Genomic DNA, 27,657 nt, shown 5'->3' with positions numbered 1-27,657 from the left:
AGTATTACTAAAAAATATTTTGTTTCCCATGGAGGTTTTTTTCGTTCTAAATTTGTATTAGCTTCCAGGCAAAGCCTGAACCTTTCACTTAATAAATAAATTAATTTTTGATAGGCAGAGTTAGACAGTGAGAGAGAGAGACAGAGAGAAAGGTCTTCCTTCTGTTGGTTCACCCCCCAAATGGCCGCTACGGCCGACGTACAGCGCCGAACCGAAGCCAGGAGCCAGGAGCTTCCTCCTGGTCTCCCATGCAGGTGCAGGAGCCCAAGCACTTGGGCCATCCTCCACTGCACTCCTGGGCCACTGCAGAAAGCTGGACAGGAAGAGGAGCAACCAGGACAGAATCCAGCGCCTCCACTGGGACTAGGACATGGTGTGTCAGCACCGCAGGCAGAGGATTAGCCTAGTGAGCCATGGTGCTGGCCTTTTTCACTTAATTTAGACTTCCATGCCTTCTGTCCCTCCCTCCCTCCCTCTCTCCCTTCCTTTCCTTACTTTTAATTGAATATGTGTATTTTGGATGAGTTCGGAAAAAGAAGAATACAGGGAAAATTACAGAGACAGTATATAAAATGTAGAACCAATGGAATTTTAGAAAAAGTATTAGTTACACCTGTAGATGATGCTGAAATTAGGTCCAATATATGATTGTGAAATCAAGCATCATGTCTCTTTTCTTTCTTTTCTGTGGTCAATAAAAATGGTCTTGTTGACACAGGGGCATGTGCGCTTCCCATTCCCCTCCCAGTTGTGTTTCAACGATCTGGAGGTTGAAGTCTGGTATTTTCATATATAGAAATATACATGTTATAGAACAACATAGAAAGCTGAGTTCATTGCATACCCTATTGAGAAGGTCACTACCTTTGAAAATGTCTTAGTAATGTCTCAGAGTAGAAATGGCAGAGGAAAAATATTTATGACACTTGATTGTTGGTCAAATTGGATCTTTCTTTGCAAATACTTGATTGTCAATAGAAAAGAACCATGATATAATATTTTGTTATAGGTAAACATAACAAGTATTGAGGCAAGAATTTTAGAGAATCTTGTAAACTGATTTTGTGTTATTGAAAAAAATGAACAGTTTTAAATGAATGTTCAAGTATTCTCCATTTCAGCAATTAAGTTATTTGCTATACATCTTCCTGATCAAGAGTTAATATGGGGCTGGCGCCGCAGCTCACTAGGCTAATCCTCCGCCTTGCGGCGCCGGCACACCGGGTTCTAGTCCCGGTCGGGGCACCGGATTCTATCCTGGTTGCCCCTCTTCCAGGCCAGCTCTCTGCTGTGGCCAGGGAGTGAAGTGGAGGATGGCCCAAGTGCTTGGGCCCTGCACCCCATGGGAGACCAGGAGAAGCACCTGGCTCCTGCCATCGGATCAGCGCAATGCACCGGCTGCAGCGCTCCGGCTGCGGCGGCCATTGGAGGGTGAACCAATGGCAAAAGAAAGACCTTTCTCTCTGTCTCTCTCTCACTGTCCACTCTGCCTGATTTAAAAAAAAATAAAAAGAGTTAATATGGAGAAGAGTTCATATGTCATATGGAGAAGACTGTGAAATAAGGTAGGCACTGGCAACAATCATGTCATATGAATAATAAGGGGAGTGTGTGTACGCAAATGAGGAGCAGATAGATTCTCAATGTGAACAGTTAATCTCAAATTTCCAACTCACATTCTTCTGCAACTCAGTTTAAGCCAAATAAAATTAAATTGCACGATTTATGTTAATCATCTACACTAACAAATATCTTATTCTCAGAAAAGTGAGAACTTCTTGTACTTTTTTTTATTTGTTTATATTTATCTAATTCAGTGGCAGAGAGACAGAGAAATAGAGAAAATTCTGCTATCTGCTGGTTCATTCCTCAACTGCTTGCAGTAGCAAGCAAAAAGCAGGAGTCAAAAACTTAATCCAAGCCTCACACATGGGTATCAGGAAACCGTGGGTTTCAGGGACCTTCACGCATGGGTGTAAAGTACTTGACCCATCACCTATTCTCTCTCAGGCTGTGTATTAGTAGGAATTTGTAATTGGAAATTGAGTCCAGATTTGAACCGTGGCACTCTGATATGGAATGCAGGTGTCCCAAGTGACACCCTAACAATTAGGCCAAACACTAGCCCCTTCTTGCACTTCAAATAAGTATCTTATATTTTTATTACTAATTCTAGGTGATTTCCTCACAGTGCTATCCCTGGAAGCTAGGAAACAGCTTAACATATTGCAAGGGTACACTTCTAAGGATGTATAGATCTCATAATAGTGTATTAATGAATGATGAAAGAATATCCCTCACATATTCTAGAATATATATATATATATACATAAATGTATTTATATATTCATTCTTAAAGAGTAGAACACATGGCAAAATGTTCTTATAATTATATATCCTCTGGGAAGTATATTCTCTGAATACCCAATGTCATGTCCTTTCTCTCTGCTGTTATTTTGCTCTTTCTTAACAGTTCTCCTTTCCCACTACTGTGATGAAGTATGTTCCTACTCAGAACTGGAGCTTTTCACTTTCTGCTGTTCACAGGCTATTTAATTTTAATTGCTCCCCAAGCATAGGCCAATTCAGTATGGCAAGAGCTGAACAAGAATCCTTCACAGATCCTTTGAAGTTTGAAGACTGCTATTCACATTGCCTCAGGCTTCCATTCCCATATTTGTGTAAAAATGTAGGCAGCTGAACACCCCTGTGTACATACTCAATGCTACCATAACTGAAACTGTCTTGTGAAGATTTATTTCAGGTTTTTAAACTGTGCACATACATTTTAGAATATGAAACTGATGTTCTTTTGCTATATGCATTGAAAATGACATTAAAAACACATGATCATGAAAGAATACCAGAGTTTGGATTAATTAAGCTAAACAGAATATAAACGTTGAACATTCTATTTGCATGTGAGAGTTTGAGGAACAGGGTTTTGAAGAGTTTCATGGCATCTACACACTGAACATTAAAATTGTTTACTTTGTAACTTTGCACATTTAATATGTGCATAAATATATTGGATAGCATTGATCTTTATAAAATAAATCAGTTTCTCAAAGTATTTAATTTCTTGATTTTTGTCAAAAAGAAAAAATCATAGATATATTTTCCCAGTTGTTTAAATGTGTATATATAAATTTATATCATATATATTTATTTCCCCATATGTGTGTGTGTGTGTATAAATACTAACCGCATATATATGGAAGGTAGAAAGTGATATATATATATATATATATATCACTTTTTAAAAAAGTTTTATTTATTTTACTGAAAGGCAGAGTTACGGACAAGCAGAGGCAGAGAGAGAGAGAAGGGTCTTCCATCTGCTGATTCATTCCCCAGCTGGCCGCAAGGGCCGAGCTGTGGAACTTTAGTCCAGGAGACATATGAGAGCATAAGTACTAGAGAGTTTCTTCATTTTTTATTATTTCACAAGCAATGATTTTCAGATGCAGGAGGAACATGTTTGAAAATTGTAAACAATTCTTACTGGAATGCCGGAAACTTACTAGACATTTCATTGAAGAAGTTATTTTTGTTCTTATTTTGTGACATCAAATTCTAAAGTACATTCTGTGCATTTATTTCCTTCTGAAAGACACACTATCAAAACATAAATCACTAGGTATATATCTTCATCAAATGTAAGATTTATTGACCCTGAAGCTGCATGTCCCCTTTAGTTCTCAATGTTTAGATTCAGAAGACTTTGTTTGAGTCTTGTGTTATCATCTTCTAAGAGTTTTTACTTATTCTATTTCAGCAAGAAGGCATCAGAGAATTTTTTGGTTAGAGTTATCCAAGGTTATAGTTGAGGACTTACTTCAAGGGCACCTAAGATATATTTTTCCTGTCAGATTGTATTTTAATAGAGTATTCAGCTCAGTTGTTCTTTTGATGTTAAGAAATCAACAGAGCAGCCACTTACACAATATACCTTTATACCAGTTTTTATTTCTGTTCCTTCGCCTGCATCTTGGTTCCTTAGGAAGGCATGGATATTAACTACCTCAATTCAAATTCTTGCCTCCGGCTGCCTTTGGGAAACCATAACCTGAAAAAGAGGAGCCTCCTCTCCAAGCACAGCTATCCAATTTTAAAAGTATCATGTTTGTGTGTTCCGATTTTGTAGGTGATTTTGGTTTTGGTTTTGGCAACATTCTCTTGTAAATATATGCAGCATAGCTAAAATAATGATTTTTGTGATTCTACATGGCACTTTTCTGATAATACAAAAATATTTTTCCTCAATATTATGATATTTTCTGATGGTAGGCCTTTTTTTTCAGTTGATGTTGTGGCCAGCTCTTAAACTGTAGACTGATAATAGAGTCTGACTACTCTTTCCTTATTTCTCATTCTTTACACTGGTTGAACTGCTAAAAGTAGCAACAGATTCAACATAGATATATCTAAGAGGAAAAATAAAAGTCTTAGATATGACACAAAGGTATTTCAAAAGTTCATGGAAAATGGAACTTACCAAAAAGATTATTTTGGTACAAAAATTGAAATCCATGTGAAAAATGTTGTAGTATGCATTTCCATGAACTTTTAAGCAAAATGACCCAACAAAGCAAAGAGAAAGAGCAAGAAATTGCTGCTTTCAGTAATGGGAAAACCTTGCTTTGTTGGTTACTTGTGAGGACTGAGAAGGTTTTGAGAAAAGTTAAAAGGGATTGCATATCCATATTGTGCTAAGCTGTGAGAGAAAATCCTTTATGTTGTAAAATATCTGAATTTTGTTAAGTTGTGAAATGATGCCCTTTCTCATTTTTCCTAAGCCAATCTTCACTTTTTGTAAACAGTAGTCAGGTATGAGAAGGATCCCATAATTATATCACTACTAGGAATTTTTTAAGAAGAAAAAGAAAACTTTCTCCTAAATTAGTGATAAAATACAGTTTCTTTTTTTATCTAAGGCAAGAAACACTGCACCACTTATCCAAGTCCAATCCCAATTCCAATGCTTGCACTTTTATAAATTTCTGTTTATTAAAATGCATTGCTTAATGTCTGTCTCTGCCTCTCTACCATTAATTTATCCATTATTTCAACACTTAACAACTTAAAGTAGCAATAATATTAATTCACAATCTTTGTTCATCAGAGGTCAGCTCTATGTCTTGTACTCAGGGTCTCGAAGAGGTTGCAGTCCAACTGTGAGAGGGGCAGATGAGTAAACCCAAAACAAGACATAAAGGCGCTGAGTTTCCAAGCTCACTCTGCCTTCTCAGCTCTTGATTCTGTCTCCAGAGCTATTTTTCCTTTCTTATGAAAGTCAGCATGCATTTTAAACTAAGTAGTTGTTATCATCGGCTTTCTCTTAGGAACTTTTTTTTTTTTTTCAGTCCAGTCTGGCTACATTTCCTAGTGATGTGCATAATCTTTTAATTCCATTTTCAATGAACTTTTTCAAATAGGTTTAAATATGTTTAAAGGTCTCCATGTTTCCTTTATAAATCTTTTTGGTGTTTACCCTCTTAGACAAAAGATATATGACAAAACTTCTTAGGTATGTCTATCTTTACTTTTAGTTCCTATTGAGAAGACTAAGAGGAACCCCTTATATTTCATAGAGATCCCATAGTTTGAGTAAAGGATTTGGGTAGAATACCTTTGATTTCTTTCTTTTTTTTTTTTTAATGTGATTTAGCAATACTCTGATACATCATCTGTATGGGTTAGGGTTCTGCAGTGAAACAGACCAAATGCCATCTGTATAAATATACACAGGGTTTTCATAGAAGGAACTGGTTCATGTGATTATGGAGGATGGTGAGTCAAAAACCCTCAGTAGGGGTTGGCATAAATTTAGATTTTTCTATGTGTTGTTTGATTGAAATTTGTATTTTGGACTTATCTGTCATCTTCTGCTTCGTTCCCAGGGACATTAGTAGGGAACTGGATAGGAAGTGGAACACCCGGGACTTGAACCTGCACCTATATGTGATGTCAGTATTGCAGGTGGCAGCTTTACAGGCTATGCCACACCACTGGCCCCCATTGTTTTTATGGATTAGGGATTTGGGTGTGGTTTAGCTGGCTGGTTCTGTCTCTGGTCTCTCAGTTGTCTGTAATTAAGCTATTTGCTGGGATTCCAGCCATCTTAAAATTCTAATGAAGTAGATCTGAATTCCAAGCTTAATCCCTTGGCAAGCATCAGTCATTGCTACTTTTGTTACAGGGCAGCTAACAAAATGGCAGGTGGGTTGCCATGAAAGAGTAAGATAGTAGGAGAGAGCACCTAAAAATGAGACTGCATTCTTTTTGTAATCTAACTCCAGAATTGATATTCCATCCCTTCAGCCAAATTCTTTCCATAAAAAAATGAATCCCTGAGGATAATCCATTCACAGGGAAGGTATTATACAAGAGTGAAGATTTTGGGGGCCATTTTATACCCTTTATACTACCACATAACTGCATTCTTAACCTCTCTCATTTAAGGTATAGTCACATTTTTGAACAGTTAATCTATATCTGCTCTCTTATGTTTCTCACTTGTGAAACACTCAACCAGCCATATTGTGTTGTCATTGTTTCCCTAAAAGTACTGACATTATGGTCACCACTGACCTGATTGAAAAATTCAGTGCTCCTTTTTTGAGGCTCTCTCTTAGAGAAATAATCAGTCTTCTCAAGATCTCTCTATACAGTGTTGAAATGCCTGACATTATTCTAACTTCAATATCATTTTATAGACTCTTTTTTCTGTTATGATTATTATAAAACAATCCAAAAGATGACAGAGTCCAAAATACAAATTTCAATCCAACAATACATCGAGAAATCTAAATTTCTGCACTTAATTTCTCACGTTACACTAAGATTGGTGGCTGTTGGTATCTGAGAAGCAAGATTCTAAATTACATTTTTTTTCTTACCCTCAATAATTGCTTCTCTTTCTATAGTATTTGTATATAGTGAGATCACCATTTGCCTATATAGTCTAGTTAATATCTGGGATATTGCAGCTTTCTTTTCTGTTTATTTACACCTTCTTTAACTTGTTAAAATTACATACAGCCAACATGTATAATAGGTTAAAATGACATTTGATCTCCATTCATAGCTACTAAACAATCTGGATGATTACAAAAGAATCCTAATCAATCTACTATTCTTACTCAATGTATCTGTCTTACTACTTTAAGATTAATTTCCTAACAAGATATAAAGCATGTAATGCAACTCTTCTTTGTTTTCAAGATAAATTTAAATGCAAGCATAGTATGAGACATTTCATGATCTACACTTTTCCTAAGTCCCAACTTATTATTTTCAGAATGTTGTTTACCACAAGCATTCTTAATATTTAGGCTTTTTTCTTCCCAAGAATACACTTACTACAAATAAATTTATAGAAAATGACTGTCAATTCCACAAGGCCAAAAATTCTGAAAGTGTTTGCTCTTTAATCATATTTTCAATTTTTCTCATGCATACATAATAAATACATATTCCATGAAGAATCATGGAATTAAATATTTAGGATGAGGGGTCTTATTTGTACTATTTCAAATCAAACAGTAAATCTTTAGTTTGTATTAATTACTGCATTATATAGTCTTATTATCTTACTAATGCTTTTGCTTTGGTTGTATAATGAGTGTCTTTACATTTCTCTTTACTTTAGGGATACATTATATTATGATTTCCAATTGTTTGACCACCTGCTGCAACAGTGGTTTACATTATAAAGATATTTGGTCATTAGTCCATACAGTTATTTCACGCATGAGAATTATCATTTTTAATTTGGCACCAGTAAACTAACACCCAGCATGTGTTCAAAACTACCACCTCCAAAGAGCAATAGAGAGAGTTGACTAAGTTGATTAAGACAATAAAACTATCAGAACTGCTTCAGGGCTAACAAAAATGCTTACATCAACTCATACTGTTTATAATTGCTACTTTTTTCTATTTTTCTTAATGACAATAATGTAAGCTACTAATTCAGGTTGTAAATTAAAATGTACATAAAATGATAATGTAATTCGCAAATTTAAGAAATCACTCGTTGAAACTTTAATTATCAAAATATTTCAATGTAAAATGTGCCATTATAAGACACTGAGCTAAATATATTCAAGTAACTAGTATTCAGTCTTCATATACCAAGACAATTAGTAATGAAAATGTAAATGAAATGAAAATGTAATTGGAGAAAAAATGTGTACAATAAAGGAAAAATTTTATCCCTTTGCTTCAGTGCAGGCAGTTATCTAAAACTACACTCTTTTGATAGCACTCTGTAGTACAAAATGGAATTGGAAATTTTTTTTGTTACCTGCAGATTACAAGTTATATAAACAATTAGGCCACGGCTCAATAGGCTAATCCTCCACCTAGCGGCGCCGGCACACCAGGTTCAAGTCCCGGTCGGGGCGCTGGATTCAGTCCCGGTTGCTCCTCTTTCAGGCCAGCTCTCTGCTGTGGCCCGGGAAGGCAGTGGAGGATGGCCCAAATATTTGGGCCCTGCACCCCATGGAGACCAGGATAAGTACCTGGCTCCTGCCATAGGCAGCGCGGTGCGCTGGCCGCAGCGCGCTGGCCGCGGCGGCCATTGGAGGGTGAACCAACAGCAAAGGAAGAAGACCTTTCTCTCTGTCTCTCTCACTGTCCACTCTGCCTGTCAAAAAAAAAAAAAAAAAAAAAAAAAAAAAAAAAGAAACAACTAATATAAATTTTATAGAGACTTCCAGTCAGAAAACAAGGCATGATGGTTTTATTAAATAGATAATAGACAATTTGCAAGAGCATGAGTATCATAATAACGTGCTTTGCTTTATTTGATCATCATTCTAATGCCTGGTTCACAGCAATGACTATAAATTAAAACCTACCCAGGGTGTATTCATGAATACCTGGATCATTTAGACCAATCAAATCAGAATCTCTGATAGTGAGCCCCAAACATCCATAGCTTTAAAAGTTTCTCAGCTGATTCTATCGAGCAGCCACCATTTATTGTAATATTTTTATGGTTTTGTATTTTCATATTTTATAGTTTTATATTTTATGATTTACTACTTTATAGTTTTTATATTTCCCGTAATTCCTGAAAAATCTTTGAAGTGTCTGAGGCTCTGGGAGATCTACCTGGCAACTCAGAATCTATGCTTGACATGGGGAAAAATTGCTTCTATGCACACAAGTGAGTGTAAGTGAAGATTTTGTTCTTTTACTTTATTTGAAGTACAAGTTTCTCCTGGGTTACTAAGAGTGAATCCAGGTAAGCTTCAGTGAATTCATAGGGCCACACTTGGTACAGATCCCAGTTTCACCTGGAATTCCAACTAAAAAGATAAAATCAAACAATGTAAAAACTTCATTTTGAGACTAAGATGGCATATACTATTTGTACTGTGTAATTGTCCCATGGTTTGGAAGCAGGTGCACATTCCGAGAGCTGATTGTTCTTATTATTTTAACTAGACAGAATGCTAAATTTCAAAATATGAAGGTTGCTTTAAACAGGACTTTAGATTTATTGTGAATGTTCTTTTTACACAAATGAAATGGTTCATGTTTGCCTAGGGATATTCCATAATTGGAGAGAAAGTTTTTTTTTTTTTTTTCTTTTCTTAAAACTGGTAGTTCAAAAGACAAACATAGCCTAAATATGAAATGTCATCTTAGAGGAATAAGAAAACACACTCATCCATTCAAATACAGGAAGTGTGGGACACATCTTTTCCTTGTAGCCTAGTGCTTCAGGTGCTGCTTGGGATGCCTTCATGCCATACCAGAGTGCCGAGACGTGAGTACTGGTTCCACTCCTCATTCTGGATTCTTGTAAAAGCATGCTGCGGGAGGCAGCATGTCATATGCAGTGGCTCAAGGAGTTGGATCCCTCATACCCTGGATTGACTTCCTGGCTCTTGGCTTCAACCTGAAACAGTTGCTACCATTTGAGATCAGGAGTGAATTGGCAAATGGGAGGGTTTTGTTTTGTTTTGTTTTCCCTCCTCAACATACATACATGAACACATACATACATACATAAACAAACCTTACTGTTAAAGTGGTGAGGCTTTAACCTCAGTGGGTTAAGCTGCCACCAATGACACTACCATCTCATATGGGCACCAGTTTATGTCTTCACAGCTCCATTTCCTATCCATCTCCTAGCTTATGGGCTTGGGAAAGCTGGGGATGACTGCCAAAGTGCTTGGACCCCTGCCACCCACATGGGAATCCTGAATGGATTTCCAGGTTCCTAGTTTGGCTTTATTTGAACTTGTCTGAATCAGTATATTTAGTGAATGTCCAAAAGACAAGATGTAGCCGAATATTGTTATTATACTCACTTTGTCAATCTTTATCTTTTAATGAATATATTTAAACGATTCACATTTAAGCCTTTAAATAAGAAGATGGTTTTTATATTTTTAAGCTCTATGAAGATATAAGCCAACTTAAGTTTAAGGTATCTTTAGGAATCACAAAATGATGTGTTCTTTTAGAATATATTGCTGCTTTTTTTATTGTTTTGAATACAATAATCTTTGAGATTTCATCCTCCAATTAATGTGGAAAAGATAATAGAATTTTAAATTATTAGATGTGAGTTTATTCATTTATTAGCTCAATAATTTTACTGAGAAATATTATGTAATGGACATTGTCTTAAATATAAAGATGCAACTCAGTACAATAGGGTTTCAAAAAATACATCATTAGTCTCGAGGAATATTTTCTTAGAAATGGTCTATGGACCATCTGCTTCAGGATCTCCTGATGGGATAATCTCAAATTGATTATTTCTGAGTCCTGAGAGCAAATTAATCAAATTATCTGGCCATGATTCCTAAGAATATGTACTTTAGCAAATTCCTTGAGTACTTCTGAGCATAAATTACACACACTTTTTTGGATCTAAGTTTGTATAGTTTTGGAAAATAGGATATTAGTCTAGACTTTATAGTAAAAGAAATTTGGGGACCAATAGAAACAGTAGAATAATTGACAGCTTCTTACTGTGTTTAAAGTTTCCCTGAAATATTTCTGTCTCCAGTTCCACAAAAAAAAGCACCAATTCTAACTTTTAATCATGTTTCCTTCCTTTGGTATTATTTCCTGTGGAAGGGCTTTGGACTTAATCAAATTTCTTTTGCTATCACAAATAGACATACATTTTACAGATAAATAATTTTATTACTAAAACATAAGCCGAAATTGATCCATTTTTGTCCATTAATCAAGAGGAATAAGAGTTTTAATTTCATTACATTTTGTTTTCATAAATCTAACAATTAAAACTTTCATCAATTGACATCTGCTAAATATCTTAATGAAATCGATATTTATTTAAACAAATACATTTTCCAAAGTCCCATGATAAGCTCAAATATTATAAGCTCAAATTTTGCTCAAAAAGATCAAATGACATTTTAAAGAAAGGATATGCAAGTACACACAGTAAAATGTTCTTAGTCTAGATTTGATACAATTAACATGTCCTTTGAATATTCACTAACTAGCATTTTATAAACAGTTGACCAGCTTGACAGAAATGGTTGTGTTTTTAGTTAGAATTGTAGCTCATGAGAAAAATACAGCCAGGGTATAATGTTCCGTGTGTGTTTCTGTGTGCATGTGTGCATGCATGTGCACATCTATACTTGTGTGTATAATAACAGTTGTTGGACATAGCAAACAATTTTAACACATGTGGTATATTGTGTTAAGAACTAGGAACTAAGAAATAATATTAGAAATGTTTTCAGTTGTACTTCTTAAATTTTTAAAATATTTATTTAGTTATTTGCTTTGCAGAGTTTATAGAGAGAGGGAGAGACACAGAGAGAAAGAAAGAGAGATCTTCCATTCTCTGGCTCACTCCCCAAATGGTCACAATGGCCAGAGCTGGGCTAGTCCAAAGCCAGGAGGCAAGAGCTTCTTCCAGGTGTACTAGTTGGGTGCAGGGACCCAAGCACTTGGGTCATCTGCTGCTGCTGTCACAGGAGCAGTAGAAGGGAGCTGGATCAGAAGTGGAGTAGCCAGGTCTCAAACAGCACCCATATTGGATGGCATCACCACAGGCAGTGGCTTAACTCTCTGTTCCGCATTGTCAGCCCCCAGCCTCCAGTTGCATTATTTTAAATTTAAGGGATTCAGAAACAAAAGTAAATCTTTATTTTATTGTTAATGAAATTTGCTTTAAACCTCTGGGGTAATATAATTATTTAATCCAGTTCTTAAAAGTTTCATTAATGCAACTTGAAAACAAAAGGGATATATAATGTGTAAGTACCAGTCAGAGTGCTAAGGATGAGCCACATAATAAATCAATCACCAGTACTTTCAGGGACTTCACAATCACATCCAAGTAGCATCTGTTACATTATAACTGTTGAGTGGTTCATTAACAGAATAACTTCTTTTGCTTGGTCTGCAACATAATCTGTCAGCTGCCAGTATCTATAACTAGCCTAGTAGGGTCTGTTTATTAATTTCCTTTTTTATTGTTTTTTGTTCCATTAGTAAGCCTGTGAATATATTCATATAGTTCAATGTCCAGTTTGGTTAACTGTTAAAACACAGTTTACTTCCTGAATAATCATTTTTGCAGTCATAAATTCAGTTCCTTAAAAAGAATTTCTTGTAGTAGGGAATTAAGCAGGCAGTTAAGTTGCCAGTTGATTTGCCCACGTCCCATTCAGAATGCTTGGGTTCAAGTCTGAGGTCTCTTCCCGACTCTAGCTTTCTGCCTATGTGTGTGCTTGGAGGCATGGTGATAACTCAAGCAGTTGAGTCTTCACCACCTACATTGGAGACCTAATTGAGTTCCCAGCTTCTGTCTTTCACTCCTGCTCAGCCCTGGCCCTTTTAGGGCCAAAAGGGCCTTTGAACATCTGGGAAGTAAAGCAAAGAACAATAACTCTCTCTCTCTCTCTCTCTCTCTCTCTTTCTCTCTTTCTGTGTGCATTTGTCTCCACCCAAAATATGTTTAATAAAGAGTTTACTGCCAAAGCATTATTTTCATTTTTTAAAAGATGAATTCATTTGAAAGGCAGCTTGAGAGAGAGATGGAGAGAGAGAGAGAGAGAGAGAGAGAGAGAGAGAAAGAGAGAGAGAGATGTTTTATCCACTGGTTTACTACCCAGATGGCTGCAACAGCCAGTGGATGGCCAGGCCAAAGCCAGCAGCCAGGAACTCTATCTGGGTCTCTCAAAAGGGTGGCAAGGACTCAAGTACTTGGGCCATCGTCTGCTATACCAAACGCATTAGCAGGAAGCTGGATTAGATGAAGAGCAGGAAAGACAAGTACTGGCACTCTGATATGTGGTGTTGGCATCACAAGGGAAGGATTAACCAGCTGCACCAAAACCCTGGCCCCATCTTTTTCATTTTGAGAAGTAAAGAAAATAGTGATTGACATCATGAAGCAAATAGAAAAATTTAATGTTTGATGGCTTTTACAATTTGTTTAATTGTTATTTCTAATTGTTCCCTAGTTAAAAACTCCTATTATTGTAAGTCAAACAAATTGATATTTTTAGGGGCCCATGCTTTAAAAAGGTTACTGTGTAGAAGAGTTAATTCTCCAAGGGAGTAGAAAGAACACAATGGACAGCGCAATCTTTCTCAGACTCTTCTAGAGACTTATTAGTTCAATATATACAAAGAATTGAAGTAATAATTAAAAGGATAGTAAAAGCATTATTCCTATCTAGCTATTAGTATAACCCCACAAATATTTTACATGTTTAGATACATAAATTTTATTTTTCACAAAATCTCCCTATGATGGATACTATTACAGTGCTTATTTTACAGAAGAGACAAGTCAAGCTTGGAGAATTCATGTATCTTGCACTAATTTTACACAGCTAAGAATTGATAAAGTTATGATTAAATGCAAGCAGTCTAGATCTTGAAACATAGGTAGAAGTCTGGGTCAATTATAATTATTCAGAAAGAAACTTTGGGTTAAAAAATGAACTAAGATTAAAAAAACCCTAAAACTTATTTAGTTATTGTTAAGTGGGAAGGATTTTGAATTACTTAGTTATAGACCAACAATACAAATTCAAATTATGCCTATGAGTAATATTATTATTTCCATTTTACTAATAAGGAGATTCAAGCACAGAGAAATTCTATATATATGCTAATTTGGTAGAGCGATAATAGGAAGAAGATACTATTTTTGTATAATGTTTCAATGTGAACAAAAATATGAAATATATCTCTCTATTTTTTGAAAATATTATCTTGGAGTCACTATTGTTTTAAAGTTTATTAATTTATTTTTATTTATTAAAAAGAAAGAAAGAGAGAGAGATCAATCTTCCATTTGGTGTTTCACTGCCCAACTGCTCAAAACGGTCAGGGTTGGGCCAAGATGAAGCCAAGAGCCAGGAACACCATCAGCATTTCCCACATGGGTGTCAAGAGCCCAAACACTTGGGCCATCATTTCTGTTTCCCAGAGAGCATTAGCAGGAATCTGGATTGCAAGAGGAGGAGCTGGGACTTGAACAGGCACTATGATGTGGAATGCAGATGTCCAAAGCAGCAGCTTAACCCACTATACCACAATGTCTGCCCCTGCAGTTATTATGAGAACAGGGTACCAAAGAAGTTCAGTGCTACTCTTCTTCTCTATCTTTTCATTTTCCTGATCACTATGCCATTCAGTGGAGGAACTTTCTATCTGTTTGCACAGAATCTAGAAAAACATCCCTCAAGTTTTCTAACATTTACCAAAAGCATGTTAACTAACTTCTAGTTCACATTGTTGTTTACATTTAAACAAAAATATTAAATACATACTGCATTAAACTTTAATAGAGATGTCATTACAAAGTAACACAACAATTTCATTTTCTTACAGGTCTGAAGGTTAGAAGTCAAAGATCAAGACTGCATGGTTGGCTCATTCTGAGGGCTTTCAGAGCTGGCAATGTGGTGCACCAGGTTAAGTTGCTCCCTGCTAACCCAGCATCACATATGGGTGTCAGTTCATGTCCTGGCTGCTCTACTTTCAATTCAGGTCCCTGGTAATGACCTGAGAAAAGCAGGAGAAAATTATCCAAGTGTTTGTATCCTAGCATCCATGTGGGAGACCTGGAAGAAACTCCTAGCTCCCGGCCTCCCCCTGGTTCAACCTTGGCTGTTGTAGCCATCTGGAGAGTGAACTAGCAAATGGGAGATTTTTCTTGAAGTCTCTCTGTAACTCTAACTTTCAAATAAATAAATAAATAAATTTTCAAAAATAAATAACTCATTTAAATAATGAATTCAACTAATGAGGATCATGATCCATAAACACAGTCTTCTAGGAGAGACATAAACCAAGAAAGCAATGTGTTAACCTCAGGGAAGAAATGGTAACGTTTCCATTTAAAGGCTGCAGACAATATTATTCTTTCCCCACACATATTAAAGAGCAATACACTGACCTATTTAGAAATTAATTTTCTTATACATGATTAATTAAAATTCAATGAAAAATATCATTGAAGTGATAAATTTAAGATATCATATTTATCTTCCTAAAACACATTGAGCCATGATAATAGATATTAGTTTCTAATGTGAAAGTGTTTATGGAATCTTGGGATAAGTATGATTTTATGTTATTTAGAAATGTTGTTTGTAGATAGCATCTGCACTTTTGTGCAAATATAGAGAACATTCTGATTTTACTGCATTTGGAACATTAGTGTTCTATATTAAACAACTTTCTACACAGTAATGTCCCTAATTATGTTTTTACCAAGACAGCTAATTAATAACCAATGGAGTTAACACACTACATTCCAGTCAATAAAGAAAAGAAATCTAATTGTAATAGACTAAAATGATTTCCATTTGGAATCAAGATTGTCAAAGAAAAGTAAAACAAATTATCTTTTTTATTTTTTTAAGATTTCTTTTTCATTTATTTGAAAGAGTTACAGAGAGAGGTAGAGACAGAGAAAGAGGTCTTCCACCTGCTCGTTCACTCCCCAGATGGCCACAACTGCCGGAGCTCCACCGATCCAAAGCCAGGAGCCAGGAGCCAGGAGCCAGGAGCCAGGAGCCAGGAGCTTCTTCGGGTCTCACATGTGGGTGCAGGGACCCAAGCACTTGGGCCATCTTCTACTGCTTTACCAGACCACAGCAGAGAGCTGGATCGGAAGAGGAGCAGCCGGGACTAGAACCAGCGCCCATATGGGATGCCATCACTTCAGGCCAAGACTTTAACCAGCTGTGCCACAGCGCCGACCCTAGTAATAGAAATTTTCATCCATCACAAATATAAAATATTTTTCAAAATAGTATCCAAAATTTTATATATATATATATATATAAAATTTTATACATATAATATATGAGATTGCTTTTTGTGAGCTTTTGATTGTTTCTTGTTCCCAAATCACCTTGACACTCTCAATGTTAGTTCACTGAATGGTAACTATAGGTCTGACTCTACTAAGGAATATTAAGACACTTTTCTCCATAGGTAGATATGGAATATAATTAGGCACAAAAGTAGATGTTCTCCACAAATAGTTCTATTGAACAAACAATGCTTTTGGCTGATGCCTAATTTCCTTATGACTAAAATATTCATTAAATCATATTTTTCTGCTTTCAATATATTTTGTTCAAATACACAGTCAATAGATTTCCACCCATGACTAGGTCACATGCAGAAAAACTAAAATATTACTTGTTGATTACTAATGCAAAAAGAGTGCACTAATTTCTATGCAGTAGATCTGTCCTTGGATTTAAGTAAACATGTATAAAAATATCCTATTTTAAATATAAATACTATATAGACTATGTTTATCCAGAAAAGTGTTATGCAGTATAATTCAGCAGCAACATTTACAGCCAAGAAACTTAGTCAGGAAATAAATAAACAAAAAGGATGTAAATAGAATAGAAAAGATTCTATGTGGTTTAGTTTGACAAGTCTAAATAATCTAAGAGTACAGCAAGGTGGATAGAATATAAATGATAAATGTCATTATTATTAGTAAACAATAATAATAATATTATAACAATAGTAATACCTGGTTTTGTACTCTATTTGTATTCAGCAGTATTTAACACCAATGCATTTATTAAGTCTTGAAATACATCATGCCTTGAATTCTCTTATTTTGATGGACTATCACGTGAGTTGCTATATTTTTGCCTTAATGCATGGTTTCAATAACTTGGGTTCATTTTGTATAATCCATCTCCTCTGTTGCATGTGCAATTTATTTGAGAACTTGAAAGTTCTGTAATTAAACTCTACTTTCAAACAAATATTAGAAATAGCTGCTCTATAAACTATTTATTCTATGTTGTATTGAGTGAAATCTGAATCTTACAGTTGGCTTGGACCATTGACCAATTACATACTTAATTTCATGTGGTGAATGCCTATAATATATACACAACTGCAACACCATGTCTTTTTTTTTTTCTTGACTTATATTTCATTCTTGAATGTACACTGAGGCCCAAATCTATTTATCTCATCATTAGAGTAACTGTCCCACAGTTTGTGACTTAGAGAACTTAATGATATCTTTCAGTTGGGAAAACAAGTGCAAAATACTCATCATCAAGTCTCATAATAATGAAGCATATTAATTGATTTATGCCACAATCACCATATTTGAACTCACATTTTCATATGAGGGGAATGTTGCAACCTATGTTTCCAAAGGCTGGTTTGGTTCATTTTAATTTAAGCCACTAAGTTGATAGGGCTCAAAGGAAAACAAAATGGATTTATCCATCACTGCACACAATTAATTGTATATTGGCTTTTTTAGGAATGGAGTTAGATAAAATGACTTAATCACAATTTTTCAAGAGGAAAATTATAAATAATTAACCACTCTGACTAAAACTCTGATAAAAGAAAGTGAAATTCAGCACATCCAGGCAAATGCCAATCAGATAAGGAAAATACTTACAAGAGATTTTTCATTAATGTAACTCATTCTGTCCCAAACAGTAACACATATTGGTAAAGTATATTACTATTTAATGTGAAACTATGTGGAATAAAATTAGAAGTCAATTTAACTATATTAAGTGTCTACAAAAAGTTTCCATAAGATGCATACTATGAATCATTATGCTTTTAAAACTGCATATATGAAATCCGTGAAATCTGTCCCTAAGTGGAAGGATATAAAATTCACACACAAAAATCAATAGTGTTTGTATACACAGAAAATGTCATAGCTGATAAAGAACTTTTAAGATCAATCTCATTCAGAATAGCTATAAAAATAATTAAATACATTGGATTAAATTTAACCAAGGGTGTCAAAGATCTCTATGATGAAAATTACAAAACACTAATGAAAGATCTAGAAGAAGATACTCAAAAACATGGAAAAGTCTTCCAAGTCCATGGATTGGAAGAATCAATATAATCAAAGTATCCATACTACCAAAATCAATTTACAGATTCAATGTGATTCCAATCAAAATACCAACAACATTCTTCTCACATCTAGAAAAAAATGATGCTAAATTTTTAGGAAACATTAGAGACCCCTGAATAGCTAAAGCAATCTTATACAACAAAGCAAAGCTGGAATCCTCATGATACCAGATTTCAAGATATGCCTCAGGGCAGTTATGATTAAAACAACCTGATACTGGCACAAAACTAGACATGTGCACCAATGGAATAGAATACAAACTCCTGAAATTAATCCACACATCCGCAGCTAACTTATTTTTGACAAAGGAGCTAAAATCAATTCCTGATGCAAAGACATACTCTTCAACAAATGGTGCTGGGAAAACTGGATATCCACCTTTAGAAGTAAGAAACCAGACCTCTATGTTACACCTTACATAAAAATCCACTCAAAATGGATCAAAGATCTAAATCTATGACCCCATACCATCAAATTACTAGAAAATACTGAGAAAATTCTGCAAGACATTGACATAGAAAACAGGAAGAGGAGAGTGAGAGAAAGAGGGAAAGAGAGAGAGAAGTGCAGATTTATACCAATACCCTAACAGGTCGTTGGAGTCTGGATCTGATTAGGGAGCCTTCAGGCAACACCAAGGAGATGCCAATGTCAGAAACCTTCAATTACTGCATGACCTTACTCCAGCCTCATCCACTAAATGGATTTCCATGAAAGGAAACCAACATTCCCAGCACCAAAAGGCAGGAGGGGATTCATCAGGACTTCCCCAGCAACTCTGTCCTCTGCGTCTTTAGCAACCACTCTACTCACTTCTAACTAGCTGAGAGAGTCCTGATCTTTGTAAATGATAATGGACTATGATGGAGAGCTTGGTTTTCCAAAACAAGGAAGCAGAGGCAGCCCGTCTCTACTCATCCTTCCTACAGTCCCAGATGAACCCCCAAGAAATGTCGCAGCTTTTTCATATTCTAAATGCTAGGAAGAATTACAAGCACAGACAAGGGAGAGTATATAGAGCAAAAGCAGTCTGTTGAAAGAAGTAGAGAAAGCTCCCTATCCCCAATAGAGGTCCCTGAAGGAGGAAACCATTGAGAGTTGATCATCTAGTAGTTTTTATATGATGTGAAAGAGGACATTCTCATGGTTGGTAATAGAGAGACAGTGAGATAAGTTGGTTCTGACTGGCTGATTAGATGAAAAGTTAAATCCCAATCTCAGAGGTCCATCAGAGATGCCAGCTGTTTGTCTTTTCTCAAGCCCTCTGAGACTCATCTCAAGATGGTGGGTAGGGGCCCCAGTCCCTTTCTACATAGCCTGGAGTCTAGATGAATAATAAATGAAATATATTTTTCTGACCTCAAGGAGTGTTAGTGTAGGAAAACAAATAGTAAAAATTACTCAAATACAGTTTGATGGCTTTATCATAAGGTACCCATCATGGAACATTATAGAGCCAGGAAACTGCTGCAATAATATGGGATTAGAGCTTTACATGTTAATGAAAACGAAGGTTATGTAATTGGAGGTCTTCTCAAGGTTGCTATTTTCTTTCACCGCTGTAACTCTTATGGGTGTAAAAGCTGAAGATTATTTTTTGGTCTCTTGTTTGAGATCTTGCAGGTAGTTTTATTTTAGTAACAGTCAAAACAGTCATTTAAAAACTATCTTTGTAAGACTTTTAGATTTTCTGCTAACTGTATGATGTCATATAAGATTCAGGAAAGGGTGATAAGAAAAAGATACGAGAAAGAGACAAGAGACAAAACAAAAAAAAAAGGAAAGGAGGAAAGGGATGAAGTCAGGGAAATCTGTGTGTTTTAATTATTTAACAGGAGTTATAACCCAATAAACTTAGAAATCATAATCTGCATACTCTACTTACTTATTCATGAACCCAGGCAAAGCTATCGAAATTTTTTATCCTTTCATCATCTGTAAAGTGAGAATAAAATTGTCAACTGTGTATCAAAATATATGTGATTGTTTTCTGTAAACCATTCTTTGTATAACTATAAATAGTGATAACAGTGTATCATTGACATAACTACTCAGACATTGTAAATTGTAGTTAAAAGGTAAAAGGAGTCATTATAGAAATTGTCAAAGCAAACTGCATGGTCAAAAATAACTATTGAAGATAACCTGATCTATACTCAGAAATTTTCCAAAAATACTTAACTCAATACTACTGGTAAATAGATAAGTGGATAGAGATAATAATCTATTGGAAAGTTAATAGTGCTCTCAGGAGAAAATCAATGACAAAGTAAATGCTAACCTTAGTTTTGAAAGAGAGTAATACAGAAGAGAACCAGATTACTATCAGTGACCAAGAAATTTCTGAGATAAAAATGTTCATTGATGGCAGAGAGGAATTATTAAGATAAATTTTTAGTGCCTCTGTATATTGTTAAATCATCATTGTTATTTGAACATTATCCTTTTATTTATAAAAGCCTGTTACAATTTTTAACTTATTTAAATTTTTCCAGTTTGTATTGTAGAAGATAAAGGACCAAAATCATCATTTTGAAATGGAGGAAAAAAATAGAATCTGGGATTTTAGCAACCTCTTCCAAGGTTACTCATCCAGATACTAATACAAGTGAGATTACTATTAATTTTGACATAGGCCAATACTTAATTTCCTTTTCAGATATTAATTATTAGCTAGGTGCTACTAATGCAGATGTTGTTTTCTGTTTTAATTTTATTAATTTAACAATTATTAATTGAGCCTGCTTCATGCATTAAGCTTGTCAGGTATTAAACTTGGCACTGGATTTATATAGATTAATGGTAATCAAATGGCCATTATGTTTGAGAAACCTGCAAGAGTAAGGGTCCTTTTTTCCGCCAACAGCCTTTTGGATATTTGTCACATTGTTCGTGGGCCAGTCCAACTTAAAAATCACCCTGCTATAGATTTATTGAATTTCAAGTTCTTCCTGCAGTTGCCTTGGCAAGACAACATCAATTGTTTTTGTAGGCCTTATATGGTCGGACATTCCCTCACCCAAATGGAAGGAAACTGACAATAGCAGGTTAAAAAAAATGAAACGATCTTATGCTGTGTAATGAAGACAGTGTTGTGGAAAAAAAAACAAACAAACAAACAAACAAAAAACCTGAGTTGACAAATTTATGGTATGATTAAAGAAGCTGAAGAAGCAAAACTCATTGGGACCAGCAATAGGTTGCAATAGGTTAATTCACTGTTTGTGTTGCAGGCATCCCATATCTGAAAGCCTGCTAATATAACTGGAAAAGATGCAGAGGATAGCCCACGCGCTTGGGCCACTGCCATCCATGTGGGAGACCTGGATGGAGTTTGAGGTGTCTAACTTTCGCCTGGACTAGCCGTGGCCATTGTGGTCATTTGGGTAGTGAACCAGAGAATGGAAGATCTCTCCCTTCCTCTCTTTGTCACTCTGCTTGTCAAGCAAATAAATAAATTTTAAAACAATAGAAACCATGATATGAGAAGTTGGGCTATTTGACAGCAGAGAACATGAATTCTGCAATGCTATTCATATAGAAAAATGCATAAGTGTTGGCTGATTCCAGAAATGAACTGAGACTGATCTGGCCATACAAACTGAGTGATAGCAGACGTCAACAGGGACAGATCCTAAAGGAATCTATAGATTGTAGAAGGGGGTAAGAATTTCAATATATTTTAGATTTATGACTTCCTCCTTTACAATTTGTATCCCTTTGATTTCTTTCTCTCGCCTAATGGCTCTGGCTAAATCTTCCAGGATTACATTAAATAGCAATGGTGATAGTGAGCATTCTTGTCTGGTTCTGAATCTTACGGGGAATGCTTCCAACATTTCTCCAACAATAGATGCAGGCCGTGGATTTGTCAAAATTGCTTTGATTGCTTTGGGGAATGTACCTTCTTTACCCAATTTGCTTAAGGTTTTCATTATAAAAGAATGTTGTATTTTATCAAATGATTTCTGTGCATCTATTGAGATAATCACATGGTTTTCATTCTTCAGTTTATTAATGTGGCGTTTCACATTTATGGATTTGTGAATGCCAACCCATCCCAGCATATCAGGGATAAACCCCACTTCATCCAAGTGAATGATCTTTCTGATGTGTTGTTGGATTAGATTAGTTAAAATTTTGTTGAGGATTTTTGCAGCTATGTTCATCAGGGATATTGGTTCTATAGTTCTCTTTCTCTGTTGTATCTTTCTCTGCTTTAGGAATTAAGGTGATGTTGGCTTTATAGCAGGAATTTGGGAGGATTCTCTCCCTTTCAATTGTTTTGAATAGCATGAGAATTGGAATTAGTTCTTCTTTTAAATATGTGGTTGAATTCAGCAGTGAATCCACCCAGCCCTGTGCTTTTCTTCCTTGGGTTGATCTTTATTACTGATTTTATTACTGATTTGATCTCTGTCTTGGTTGTTGGTCAGTTGAGGTTTTCTATGTCTTCATGGTTCAATTTTGGTAGATTGTATGTGTGCAGGCATTTATCCATTTATTCTTGGTTCCCCAATTATTTGGCATACAGCTCTAAAAAAGAAGCCACCACAATATACACCAAACACCAGTGTGAGGGAAAAGGTTTATTGTCGGGTCGGGGAAACCTGACAGGTTGCCTCCCCGTGCACAGAGAGAACAGCCACCTGTATTGGGACAACAGGTCTTATATAGCTTTGCAGAGGTAAGGAAGTGGGAGGGGCAAATCCCGTTAGGGTAGAGGTGGAGCTGACACTTGTGATTGGGCTGTTGGTTCCCTGACTTCTCTTAAGTCAGGTTGGGCTTAAGAAGATAGCACCATTTTACTAACACAGCTCTTTGTAGTAATAACTGATAATTCTTTTTATTTATGTGGTTTTTGTTGTTACGTTTCCTTTTTTTATCTCTGACTTTATTGATTTGAATCTTCACCCTCTCTTTTTTTGGATAGTTGATCCAACGGTGTTTCATTTTTTTTTAATTTTTTTTTTCAAAAAACAGCTCTTCATTTCACTGGTCTTTTGTATTTTTTGTTCCTATTCTGTTTATTTCTTCTCTAATTTTAATGATTTCTTTCCTCCTGCTAATTTGAGTTTTGATTTGTTGTTGTTTTCTAGGTACTTGAGATGCATCAATAGCTCAACTTTTTCATGTAGACAACCAACTGCTATAAATTTTCTTCTGAATGCTGCTTTTGCTATATTCCATTAATTTTGATATGATTGTATTGTCATCTTCATTCATTTCCAGAAATTTTTTTATCTATTTTCATTTCTTCTATGACTCACTGTTCATTCAGGAGCACGTTGTTCAGTCTCCAAGTGTTTATGTAGGATCTACAGATTCTTGAGTTGTTGATTTCCAACTTCACTCTAACATGATCAGAGAAGAAGCATCGTATGATTTCGATTTTTTTGAATTTGCTGAGACTTGCTTTGTGACAGCAAAAGCAGGACAGTTCAAGTAGGCAGAGAGAAATGTAGGGATTCCTTTGTTTCCTGTCCTCTCATTTTGGATAATAAGCCATCTTTGGCACACACCCCTTGGGAGTGCATCACTGGGATTTTTGCTCTTCAAAATTAGAAGAATAAAATTCCCATTTTTCTTTTTCTTTGCAAAATGGCATGACCAAGATTCAAGCTGGAGGAGGGAGATACTTGATCCTCATGGGGAAGTGTTAACTATAACATCATCTTCTAATTAGACCTCTTCTGTCCCAGAACAGGGAAATGGTCTGAGATCCCTTATGTCCTACTTAAGCCTTTGTCAACTCGGTAATGTATAATTGGAACATTTAGTGGCAGTTACATTCAGGATCTCAGCTTCCCCTCTCACCCTGTCATCCATGTATGCTACCACACAGTCAACAGCAATCCCTCCATGTAAAATTCATGTTCTCATAGCCCGCCCCCCCCACATCATCTAGGACTACCTATTAGCTCCCAGGACACCGATCCACTAACTTCTATTTTATCTCTCCAGGAGGCTCACATGCTGTTCAGCAACCCTTCTTGTGTCCAGATCGCCTTCTCTCTGCAAGATTTTAGGCAGATAAAAGTCTATGGGCAGATTTTCAGAAAACCCTGATGAGTTCATAGAGGTTTCCAGTCTTTGACTCAAGTCTGTAAACTCTGAACTTAGCTGGAAAGATGTAATGATATCTTAAACAAGACCCTAACCACTGCTAAGAGACAAGTTGCTCTTCAAGTGACAGAGAAGTTTGGGGATGAAATTCAAATGGCATTTGCATCCTCAGCAGAGCAGAGAGGACAGGAACATACAATTCCAACAGGAAAACAGGCTGTTTCTTAGGAACAACCTCACCTTAAATGGACACCAGATTATCTTGTAGATGAATGGAAATATAAATACTTCATTGCTTGTGGACTGGAGGGAATGAGGCCCAAGAGTAATCCCTAAAATATTCCAAGTTTCCAATGATAGACCAAGGTCAGGAGGAGTACCAAGGTCTAGGAGTAGCTGCCTTCCTAGAGAGAGTGGGTGAGACATTAATCAAGCATAATTCACCATCTCTGTATTCCACGGAAGGATGGGAAATCTTGAAGGATAAGATTATTGTATTATTAGCTTCATATATTAGAAGAAAGTTTCAAAAACAGACTATTTGTCCTGAAAACACAGTAGAAATCCTCTTCAAGATCGCTACTTTGGTTTTTACAGTCAGGACCAGCAAGAGATCTAACAACAAGAGAAGATGTGTAAGAAAAAAGATGGATCTCAGGGCCTGGCACTATGGTGCAATGAGTTATGCCATCATCTGCAGTGATGGCTTCCCATATGAGTTCTGGTTTTATTCCCAGATGCTCTACTTCCTATCCAGTTCCCTGCTAACACACCTAGTAAAGCAGCGGACACTGACTCAAATCCTTGCACACATGAGCCAACATGAGAGATCCAAATCAAATTCCTGGCTCCTGATTTTGGTCTGGCCCAGCCCAGACTGTTGTGGAGAGTAAGGGAGGGAACCAGCAGATGGAAGATCTGTCTCTGTCTCTCACTTGTCCCTTCTCTCGCTCTGTAACTCCACTTTTCAAACCAATAAAATATTCAAAAAAAAAAAAAGATTGCATTTCTAGTAGTAATCTTACAGTCACACAACCTGAAGGCCCCTAGGGGTCTCTAAAGGGCTATGACTGTGGTCAGACAGTGCAATTTAAAAAAGGACATTCCCATTCCCATCACTAGAAAACAAAGCAAAATAAACAAACATGGCATGTCCTATTTGAATTGGTGATCATTGGATGGTTGACTCTCCCCAGAGACCAAGGCCTATAGTTTGGGCCCCCTTCCTTGATGACTCAACAGGAATGAAGTGGTCTAGGAATTTTCCTTTAAGCCCTCACCATCTAGACCATCAATAATGAGCAGCCTGAAGTGGCTCTAACCATAGAAATGAAGGAAGTTGACTTCCTACCAGATATTGGAGTTGCCTTTTCTATCCTCTCAAATATCAGTCTCCCCTCTCCCCTTAGTATGACCATGAGAAGTGTCTCATAAATGCCATTATTTAGATATTTCAACCAGTCTCTAATCTGTAATTGGAATAACTTGTTTTTTACACATTTCCCTGACCACACTGGAAAGCCCAACACTGCTTCTGGGAAGAAATCTCTTAGTCTGAATGTGGACCATCATCCTCATGGTCCAAGGGTAGTCCTTATGCATTTGTCTAATTGAGATAGATATTAGTCCAGAGGTTTGGGCAACCCAGAGAAAGGTTGTCTGAGCAATAACTGCACGACTAGTACAGATTCATGTTAAGAATCCCCCCCTTCTTTTTTTCCCCATCACCTAGTACCTCTTGTGGATAGATACCTTCTTGCATTGGTGGAAGCCTTACCCCTGTAGAACGACTACTGCAGTAGGCATGGTGCTGCTCTCTGAAATAGTTCCTCCTTCAGGGTGGTAATTACTCAGTGAAGCTCTGAGGTACTAGGTATACAATTTCATCTCCATATTGCCTTGAGGCTCCAGGCATCAGGAAAGGTAGAAAAGACTTATGGCACCCTCAAGAGACACCTCAAGAAGCTATTTCTGGAGACCTTCCCTGGATCTCTCTCCTACCCAAAGCCTTAGTGCATATCAGGAATAACCCATAAAAGTTAGGTTTGAGGCCTTCTGGAATGTTGTACAGTCATCCTTTCCTCAATATGATCTTTTCATGGACAATGACAACTTACACACCACAGATCTTTCCAAATGCCAGCATGCCATTCAAGACCTCTCAGAGACAACACACAAGGGATCTGAAAACTCTAAGTATAACCCTGGACCATCAGGGTTAGTCAAAGCCTTCCCAACTCACTCTCCCCTTTTAGAGAGTTTTAAGGGATCTTATACTGTAATTCTGCCTACTCCCCACATGGAAAAGATTCACATTGTATTGCTGTATACACAATTTCTGAATAAAAGCATAGGTTTCTGAACCAAATTCCAATTGCATCCTGGAGGACAACTTTAACACCTCTGTTGAAGAGAAATACTACTACTACTGATCCATCAAAGGACTCAAAGTTCTTGTTTTTTTTTTTTTTAAAGATAAAAGATAAATAAGATTATTCTGCACATGTTCCCCATCACTTCTTCACTAAATCCTATCATCAGCTGAAGTTATTTTGGGAATGGCTTTGCTACTCAGAGTGTGAGCTCTTTTCAGCTTATTGCTCACCTACTTAGCTACACTAACAGCACAGTGCCATGGTTTTAACCCCATTGACTATATGCAACACAGTAGGGGCTTGCAAACATTTTCTTATTTCAGGGGACATGCTCATGGCAACTGCCTCTTACAAAGACCCATAGTGAAACGCTGTGCTTCCTGAGCCCTCTTTTCGTTTTTTGGTATCGTCACCTTGGATGAATCCATCATAAATGTCACTCATGGGTCAAAAAGGATTGAAGGCCACAATAAGAGCCTTTAAGGCTCAAGAAACCTGTATTAACTCTTTGAGTTCTATGATCTTGCAAGATTATCAGACATTAGAAATAGACATGGTCCAAATGGGCATTATTAAATGAAGCCGGCTGCATTTAGATTAATGCTGCCCCATGGGTGGAAAAAAACTACAGGTTCTAGAGTACAATATCAGGATCAGAATTACCCTAAAAGAACCAGCAGGCTCAAGTCCAAGAAGACTCCAGTCCTAGCTGGCTACAGTGTCTTTGTTGTTAGGAGTTTCTAACATATGGACATCTATTTATACTTTTCTAGCTCCTCCTTGCATTTTTTGTTACTG

At 36.3% G+C, this 27,657-nt stretch overlaps 1 pseudogene; it reads right to left on the bottom strand.

Annotated features, from left to right (window-relative positions):
- Positions 1 to 27,303, bottom strand: part of LOC127485968 (homeobox protein NANOG pseudogene) — a 120,377-nt pseudogene extending 93,074 nt beyond the window's left edge.
- Positions 27,304 to 27,657: the final 354 nt, after the last annotated feature.

This window comes from Oryctolagus cuniculus, chromosome 2, assembly GCF_964237555.1.
Source record: "Oryctolagus cuniculus chromosome 2, mOryCun1.1, whole genome shotgun sequence".
Classification (NCBI taxonomy): domain Eukaryota; kingdom Metazoa; phylum Chordata; class Mammalia; order Lagomorpha; family Leporidae; genus Oryctolagus; species Oryctolagus cuniculus.
The sequence above is the reverse complement of the archived record's forward strand: the minus strand, read 5'-3'. Positions and strand labels throughout refer to the sequence as shown.